Here is a 9,375-nt window from a genome sequence, read left to right as displayed (position 1 = left end):
TAGAAACTATGAGTTTGTAAACCATGGGCCCTGATCTGTGAAGTGCATAGGAATTTCTGAGTGAGTGAAGCCTGAGTGTACTTTTAACATTGGCATGGCCTTGTCAAAGACCATAACCCTAGACCTGTGCAAGGGCAAAGGCTTCTCCCCAGGGTGAGGCTCAGAGGGTCAGCAAAGCCTTCCTGTGCTCTAAATGTAAGTGTTGCTAGTGTGTGCAAAAGATGTCTACCACAGCTTACCTCCACTCCCCATGAACATTTATATATGAAGACTGCTCCCCTCCTCCTGCATAGGTTAGTTGAACCTGTCTCCCTGGTCCAGTTGCATGCCATAAACCCAGCCTCCTTGTTTACCTGTATGCAATAACTCCACCTCCCCATTCAACTGTATGTAATACAACACTCTGAGTTTCCCAGGTACTGTGGTTTCTCCATCCAAGAGTAAAGTACACTCAACCCCAGATTCTCTGACTGTGTGTCTGTCTTTTCTTTATTTTCTTTCTACTCCAGTCAGGTCCATCACTGGAACATACTAGCCATAGCACGGCCCCTTGGCAGTGTAACCTTCCCATGTCCTTTTTGTAGAAGGGGACAGAGGTGATTCTGTGGCAGGAGACACTTCAAAGGAGTTTGTTTAGACTTAAAAGAATGTTTGTTTTTGAAATCTCCTGGGTTCTAGTTGAGTTAGACAGCAAGGCTTTTAGTAAGAAAACACAGCTCCTAAGCAGTAAAACTTCCACTGAGTACACGAGCCCATGTGGGTACCTTCTTGCCTTCCCGCTCTGTAGGTGGACGGGTGCCATCTCAGATTGATCACTATGGTTGGAAGACAGAGAGTCCCATTCTTTCCGGGTTCCTGTTGTTGAGTATCGTCTTAATTAAAATAAGATTTTGGTTTGAAGGCCGTTTCTCATGATCTCTGGTTTTGTTTTATGTTTATTTTAGTTTAATTTCCCTTTTCCCTTCTGCTGTTTAAAAATTAAGTTTATTTAAATGCAAAGAACGTACTGTTTATTTAAGCGAATGTTATCTTCATGTAGGGAAGAGGGGGTGGGAGTGGGGCTTCAGACGGCTTTAATTGCTGCCCCAGCTTTAAGAGCTCTGTGGTTTGCCTGTTCTCTTTTGGGTGCGTTTTGATTCCAGCTGTGCTGCACACATGAAACCGCTGTGTGGTCAGACACTTTGGCAGGCTGCGCTACCTAACGTTCATTAAACAAACAACTGTTCATCATCATCCGTCCTTTACGAGATAATATTGCAATACTTTCTTTAAAAAATCTTGTAGCAACTGATTTTCCATCCACATGGACTTTTCTTAGTATGTTTATTGGAGTTTTGTTTTTGTTGGGGCACAGACTGTCGGCAATGTGGAGGAAACATGTTTTTATTGTGTTGTGTGCACTGGGGTAGCTTTTGCTCTTACAGTGCTTTCAGAGATCTCAGGCTTTTGCAATATTTTCTGCTATTTGTCAGCTTTCCTTTTTATTTTTATTTTATTTTACTTTTTGAGACAAAGATTCTCTATGCAGCTCTGGCTGTCCTGGAACTCACTCTGTAGACCAGGCTGGCCTCCAACTCAGAGATCTGCCTGCCTCTGCCAGCCTATTGCTAGGAATAAAGTTGTGTGCACCATTGCCAGGTTCACTTTTGCAAATTTTGATAATCGCTGGCTATCAAATTTTAGTTTTAACTGAGTCCAGGTTGTCAATTCTCCCCTCTCCCTCAAGGATCATGCCTTTAAAATTGTACTGGAAAGTCATTGCCAAATCACTGACCATGCGAATGTTTCTCCTGCCCTATCTAGGAGCTTTATTTTGTGCTTTAAACTTTTAGTCCTGTGGTCCATGTAAACTAATTGTTGTGAAAAGTGTATGGCCCACACCCAAATTAACTTTATTTATTCAAAATGACTAATAAAAATTGTATATGTTTATTCGGTGCAACTTGACAAATTGAAGATGGCTAAATCAAGGTAATTATGAGATATTGTACCACGCTATCAATTACAGTAAGATTTATAACAGACATACAGGATTTTAAAAAAATTTGAAGGTGAGAGCTTCTATCCTTCTAACCATTTTAAATATATTGTATATTCTTGTTAATATAACCCTCAGTTATATTCACTGTACAGCGAATGTTTTAAAATTTCTTTCTCCCATATAATGGAAATATAAACTTTTAGAAATTTTTCTCTAACCCGTTTTCTAACCCTAGCCCCTGATATCTACCAAGCACTTTTCTACTTCTATGAATTCACTGTTTTTAGATTCTACATATACATAATATAATAAGGCATTTGTCTTTCTGTGCCTGGCTTATTTAACTTCATGCAGTATCTTCCAGGTTCATTCATGTTGTCACAAGTGACAAGATTTTCTCATTTTTTAAAAGTTAAATACTGGGGCTGGAGAGATGGCTCAGTGGTTAAGAGCACTGGCTGTTCTCCCAGATGTCCCGGGTTCAAGTCAGAGCACCCACAGTTCACAACTGTCTGTAACTCCAATTCCTAGGGGTCTGGCGCATTCACACCAATTCACAGTAAGTGAAATAAATTTAAAAAAATTAAATAAAGTTAAATACTACCCTAGATCTATACATACCCCCTTTTTATTATCCATCTTTTTTATTATCCATCAACTTATATTGACTCCATATCTTGACCATTTTAAAATAGATTCTTTTTATGCATGGTGCTGTCCAGTTATCCCATCAGTGTTGGAAATACTCTGCATGTTTCTTTGTTGAAGATGAGTTAATTACACTTAGGTGGCTATCCTCTGGGTCTCTACTCTGTTCTGTTACTGGTTTACCTGTCCTTTTCAACCATACTCTGCTGCCTTGAACCACGTCGTTTATATGTAGGTTTTGAAATTGAGTAGAGTCAGTTCCCCATCTCTGTTTTTCTTTTTAAATATTTATTTATTTATTATGTATACAATATTCTGTCCGTGTGTATGTCTGCATGCCAGAAGAGGGCACCAGACCTCATTACAGATGGTTGTGAGCCACCATGTGGTTGCTGGGAATTGAACTCAGGACCTTTGGAAGAGCAAGCAATGCTCTTAACCACTGAGCCATCTCTCCAGCCCCTCATCTCTGTTTTTCCTCCGTATTCTGCTGATTATTCTGACATCTTGCCTCTCCCAGTTCTTTTCAATCAATTTGCTGATGAATCTGTTGGGGTTTTGACTAGAATAGCATTGATTAGATGTGTCAGTTTGGGAAGAACTTACTGCTTCGTGTTGAGTCTTTCTAGCCATAGATCTGGAAACTTTCCTGAATATCCAGTGCTTCTTTGGTTTCCTTGATCAGAATCCTGCAGTTTTTCTTGTATAGAGAGTTTACAGATTTTGTTAAATTTATACATAAGCGTTTTTATTTTGGAGATGTACGAGTGTAACAACTGGTTTTCATCTTAAAATTTATTTGTTCACTGCTGGTATTTAGGAAAGTACTTGGCTTTGGAACGTTAGCTTTGTATCCTTTAGACTTGCTGCAATCCCTTATTTGTTCCAGGAGATTACTTCATTCTTTTGGATCGTCTTCATAGTCATGTCAAGTTTGAGCGAAGACATTCTTTCAAATCTGCATTCTTCTCTCTCTCTCTCTCTCTCTCTCTCTCTCTCTCTCTCTCTCTCTCTCTCTCTCTTCTCTCTCCTTCAAGACAGGATTTCTCTGTGTGTCCTGGAACTACCGCTGGCTTCACATCTACATTCTATTTAAAACTTCTTGTTTTTTTATTTTAGCTGAAATTTCTACCTTAATGTTGAAGCTTTATGTCTGTTGGAGAGACACTTGCCTTGTTCTGATCTTGGTGGGGAAGATCCTAATTTCTCATCATTCAGTATATTAGTTACAAACACAGATAGAGACATTCTTTGTCAAGTTGAAGAAATTTTCCTTTATTTCTAATTCACAGTGTGTTTTTAAATCATGGGTGGGCATTGAAACCTCAATTTTTCAGAAAGACAGGCTTATGAAGTTCACATCCTACCTTATAAAACCCACACATGAAAGTGTGTAAGTTCCTGTTTCTCAGACCAGCCACAGAACCGTGTACATTTTGAACATTTTCTCATTCTAAAAGAGTCCTGTTCTCATTAGAAACCTTCTGCTTCCTACTCTCCTAGCTGAAATCAACCTCCATTCTTCTTTCTGTTGTTATGGATTTGCTTGATTTGGACATTTCATATAAATGCAAGCACACACTACAGTGTCACCTATGTCCGGCTTCCTTCATGTGGCATAATGTTTTCATGTCTCATCCATGTTGTAACATCTATTAATGGTTTGTTGATTTTTATTTCCCAATAATATTCCATTGTGTGGTGTAGCGCACTGGATTATTTACCCAGTTAACAGATATTCTATGTTCCTTCACTTCCAGGTGGCTACAACAATGCTATTATAAACTTTCATAGGGAGGTTTCTGTGGGACCAAATTTCATTTTCCTTGGATATGATTTGAAATGGAAGGTTGATCATATGGTAACTCTGTGTTCACATTTTGCAATAACTGCCTATTTTTTCCCCTGAAGTAAATACATCATTCTCTATATCTACCTGTGACACATGACTTGTTTCTGTCTTTTGCTAGTGTCCTAATGGATGTGTAGTTGTATTCTATCACACCTTGCTTTTGCCTCTCTTCAGGGCCCACTTGTGGCTGGATCTTTTCTTGTGAGTTTGTTGCTTACATGTCATTGGAGAAATGTTTAAATCACCGCTCTGTTTTAATGTTGCATTAGTTTTCTTTTCTCACTTAAGAATTTTTTTTTAGCCAGCATAATCCCTAACAGCAATCTAAACATTTGTCCTTAGAACAGTACAGTCCCTAACAAAACTAAACACTTGTCTTTATAGCTGCAGATAACTGCAGTCTTCACTACTCATCAAGGAAAGCTCTCCTTGCAACAGATGGAGATCATTACAGAAAACCACAACCAATCAAACTGCAAAGCCGTGGAGCCCAGCCCAAATGGATACACCCACAAAACATCTGCATCTAAGGCTCGGGGACCACTGAGAGATAAGGGGCAGAAAAATGGTAAGATCCAGAAGATCAGGGAATTTATTGTAAGATTGTGTCTCCTAGCAATGTCAGAAGTTACACCCATTAAGTCTCACTACCACGACGGTGTAAACATGAGCTGAATATGTACCATAGCAGTGGACATGCCAAAGTGGATGAGAAGGTGCCCATGACCTCAACCCTACACAGAGAACCACAGGAAACAGGCATGCCGGGAGTTGGAGAAACAGTCTTCCCTAGGGACGAGCACACCAAATGGTTATCCAATATCAAATGGTCAACCCAACTGTAATTACTGAAAGAAAAAAAAAAAGAGGTCATGAGTTTGAAAGGAAGCATGGAAGGGTATGTAGGAGTGTTTAAAGGGAAAAAAATGAAGAGAGAAATATAATTAATAATCACAAAAAAGCAAAACTTAGTTGCATCGCACATATGTATAAAATGCATTCTAATGGCTCTCAGCTCTCACTCTGATAACACGCCTCCTCCCTACAAACCCTTTCCTACATGAAGTCAGTCTTTTATGTCCTCTCAGTGAAAAAAAATAGCAAAGAAATGTTCTTTTCTTGAAGGGGTGGGGGAAGCCATATTTGAGTTATGTAGAGCTCTTGGTCTCAAGGAAAATGTTAAGGTGGTTTTCATGTCTTTCCACCATCAATACTGAATTCTTCCTTATATCAGATTTATGTATCCCTCATGCAGGTAGAGTAGAGAATAGCCAACAAAGAATGTTTAGGAACATAAGCAGGCCTGTTTAGGAAGCTTATTCTACCATACACAGTTCTATGACCTGTGGTATGATACTTAGTCTTCTCATAAGGAAAGTAGGGATCACCAGAAGCAAATTACAATATGACTGTGAGGATTAAACCAAGAGTGAAAAACAGCTTACTATGTCTATCATTATCTATCTATCTATCTATCTATCTATCTATCTATCTATCTATCTATGTATCTATGTATGTATCTATCTATGTATCTATCTATCTATCTGCTATCATCTCTCTCATCTATCACCTATTATCTATCTATGTATCTATCTATGTATCTATCTATGTATCTATGTATGTATATATGTATGTATGTATCTATCTATCATCTATCTATCTATCTATCTATCTATCTATCTATCTATCTATCTATCACCTGTCATCATCTATCACCTATTATCTATCTATCTATCTATCTATCTATCTATCTATCTATCTATCTATCTATCTATCTTTCAACTATGTATCTGCTTTTCCTTTGCTTCTATGTGTTTTTTTTTTGGCACATCATGCCCTTAACATTGAGAATGTTCTGTTAAATCTGCAGGTGTAAGTCCAAACAGGCTATTATAAGATCACCAGATTAATCAGTCATAGCACCAATATCCAGAACTATTTTATACACTTTATATACTTTCCTCCTCTTCTGAGCAGTGCACACACATGTACACTCACTCAGGTTGTTTGTATCCTAAAGACAAAGTAGTCCTTATCAGTGAAAGTTTACTCTTTTTGTTTTGTTTTGTTTTTTTGTTTTTTGAGTCTGGGTTTCTCTGTTGCCTTTAGAGCCTGTCCTGAAAGTTACTCTGTAGACCAGGCTGGCCTCGAACTCACAGAGATTCGCCTGCCTCTGTTTCCTGAGTGCTGGGATTAAAGGAGTGTGCTACCACTGCCTGGATAGAAGTTTACTTCTTAAAGTAAATTGAGTGCTTACTGCACTTGCAGAGGACCCAAATTCAGTTCCCAACACCCATGTCTAAAGGCTCACAACTAACGTCTGTAATTCCAGTTCTGGGGCATCAAAATCCTCGGGCCTCTCTTGTTACCAGAATGCACGTGCGCATAACCTCACACAACACACAAGCATACACATAGCTAAAAACTAAAAATAAAATAAAAATTCAAAGTTTCTTTCATCTAAGTGTCTTAACGACTTCCTTCTTGAAGTGACTTTTGGGACTTGTCATATTTTCTGGCTTTCACTGGCTGCACAGTGCAATTCTGTGATCTCTTTTCACTTTTGGTGTAATTTCCACACGGGTTTCTGTGCGTTGTCTTTGTTAGAGCCCTGCTTCATTCTTATGTGATGGAGGCAAGTCATTGGTTAATTAAATAAAGAAGCTGCTTGCCCTCATAGGTTAAAACATAGGTGGGAGGAGTAAACAGAACAGAATGCTGGGCGGAAGAGGAAATGAGGTCAGACTCGACAGCTCTCCTCTCGGGGGCAGACGCCTCAGAGAGACACGATGCTCCACTCTTGCGGGCAGAGGCAAGAGCTCTGCTCTCTGAGGCACACGCGATGAAGCTCCGACCCAGGATGGACGTAGGCTAGAATCTCCCTGGTAAGCCACCTTGGGGTGCTGCACACAGATGATTAGAAATGGGCTAAATTAATATGTGAGAATTAGCCTAGAAGAGAATGGGCCAAGCATTGTTTAAATGAATACAATTTATATGTTGTTATTTCGGGGCATAAGCTAGCAAGTGGCTGGGATGCTGGGGACGCAGCCCCGCCGCTCCCAATACTACACTTATGTAGCACACCCCTCATCACACTTTTCAGAACAGGTTTGTAGAAAAACCCCGATGGAGCGCTAGCTTCAGAATTTCAGGTTTGATGCTCATGGCTACTGAACTTTGGTTTTTCTCTAACATTTCCATAAGGTCCTTGCTATTTTAATTTCTGCTCACTTGTAAATAAACAGGAACATGCCTCTCCATTCTGAAGATTTTATGATAGATTTAAATTTCACTGATAATTCTGAAATTATTTTATGTATATGGGTATTTCGACTTCATGTAGTTCGGTGCCCCATGCCTGGTGCCCAGAGAAGTCATCAGATTCCATGAGCTGAAGTTACAGTTGGTTGTGAGCCACCATGTGGGTGCTGGGAATTGAACCTGTGTCCTCTGGAAGACCAGTCAGTGTTCTTGTTTGCTGAGCCATCTTTCCAGCCCCAGAGTTCATTTCTTTTGAGTCTAAGAAGTTTCAAAGGGTGAGTTCCACCACCCCCATTTTGTTTAAAGATTATCATTCTATTTTAAATTATTTTTCCGTCTTTATTGATTTTTCAATTGTTTCAGGCATACAAAGTGGTAGTTTGATAGGCATGTATATAGAGAAGCCATCCAGAAGCTCACAGGCATCTGTGTCATGTGATGAGGGTTCTAGAGATCTAGACTCCCGAAGATCTTAGCACACGTACAGTGAAGCTGGCTCTGTCCCTCAACACTCAGTCACTGGAATGAGTTCATCCATTGCAGGTGTGCATTCACCAACATCGCTCAGTTCCCTTTGCTCTCTCCTGTAGCTCAGCGTTCTATTATTTCCTTTCTGATTTTTGAGGTTGAGCCTTCTCTAGTGATGACTGCCCCTGCTCCAGACATCATCAAGCCTTCCTCAGTGGTGGATTTTCTAGAAGAGAATGTATAGGCATGTTCTTCTGTCCGTCCTGCCATCTCCCAATGCGGTGGATTAATATTTTTTGTACAATATTTTTGATGTGTCATTCTTGTTGGTTTAATCAAAGGCAGGATTTCCAGGTACAGAGGATTCCTTGGAAGAAGAAGGGGGAGCTGCCAGAAAGATGCAGAATGAGTTGGCCACACAAAATGGAATAGAGGTAAAAACCACATGGTAGCACAAATATTAATAAAAATATGGGTTACTTTAAGCTGTAAGAGCTAGTTAAGAACACACATAAGCTATCAGCCAAGCTTTCATAATTAATAAGTCTCCATGTTGTGATTTGGCAGCTAGCAGGGGTACAGAAAAATATGCCCACAAGTATGAGCCCTTCTTTTTAATATCTTCCTGTTTATAAGGAGCCTAAGATCTGGTCTTACTTTTTGCTACCTAGGAGCCTGGCTGACTTCTGTGGCTTGAGGTTCTATGACCACGTGTATAGGGCTATTCATCCACTGAATAGGAATTTTTGCCCAGTTCAGAAAGGAGACATTTTCAAACTCACTGAACCACAGAAGCAAGGCACGGTCTCCAGCGAGCTCTGTAATTAACAGTGCTTTTCTCTTGTTATGTCTCACTCCTGTTTCTACTTCTTGATTGACTCTTAACCTAAAATAAAAAGACTCTCCGTGCCTTATACTAGCTTGCATGGGCTTCCATGACAAATAGCATATTTTCTATTGTTCACTAGTCTAGGTGCTAGAAGTCTGAGATCAAGATGTTGAGGGTTCATTTCTTCTGAGGTCTCTGGTTTGCACATGTATGCTCCTGTGTCTCCATATGGCCTCATTTTCACGTAAGCGCATCAGTCACATTAGATTAGGTCTTACTCTAATAACCTTATTTTGATTTTATTTCCTCTTTAAACTCCGTTTCCAAATGCAG

The sequence above is a fragment of the Microtus ochrogaster genome, unplaced genomic scaffold (genome assembly GCF_000317375.1).
Source record: "Microtus ochrogaster isolate Prairie Vole_2 unplaced genomic scaffold, MicOch1.0 UNK2, whole genome shotgun sequence".
NCBI classification, from domain to species: Eukaryota; Metazoa; Chordata; class Mammalia; order Rodentia; family Cricetidae; genus Microtus; species Microtus ochrogaster.
This window is presented reverse-complemented; position numbering follows the sequence as displayed.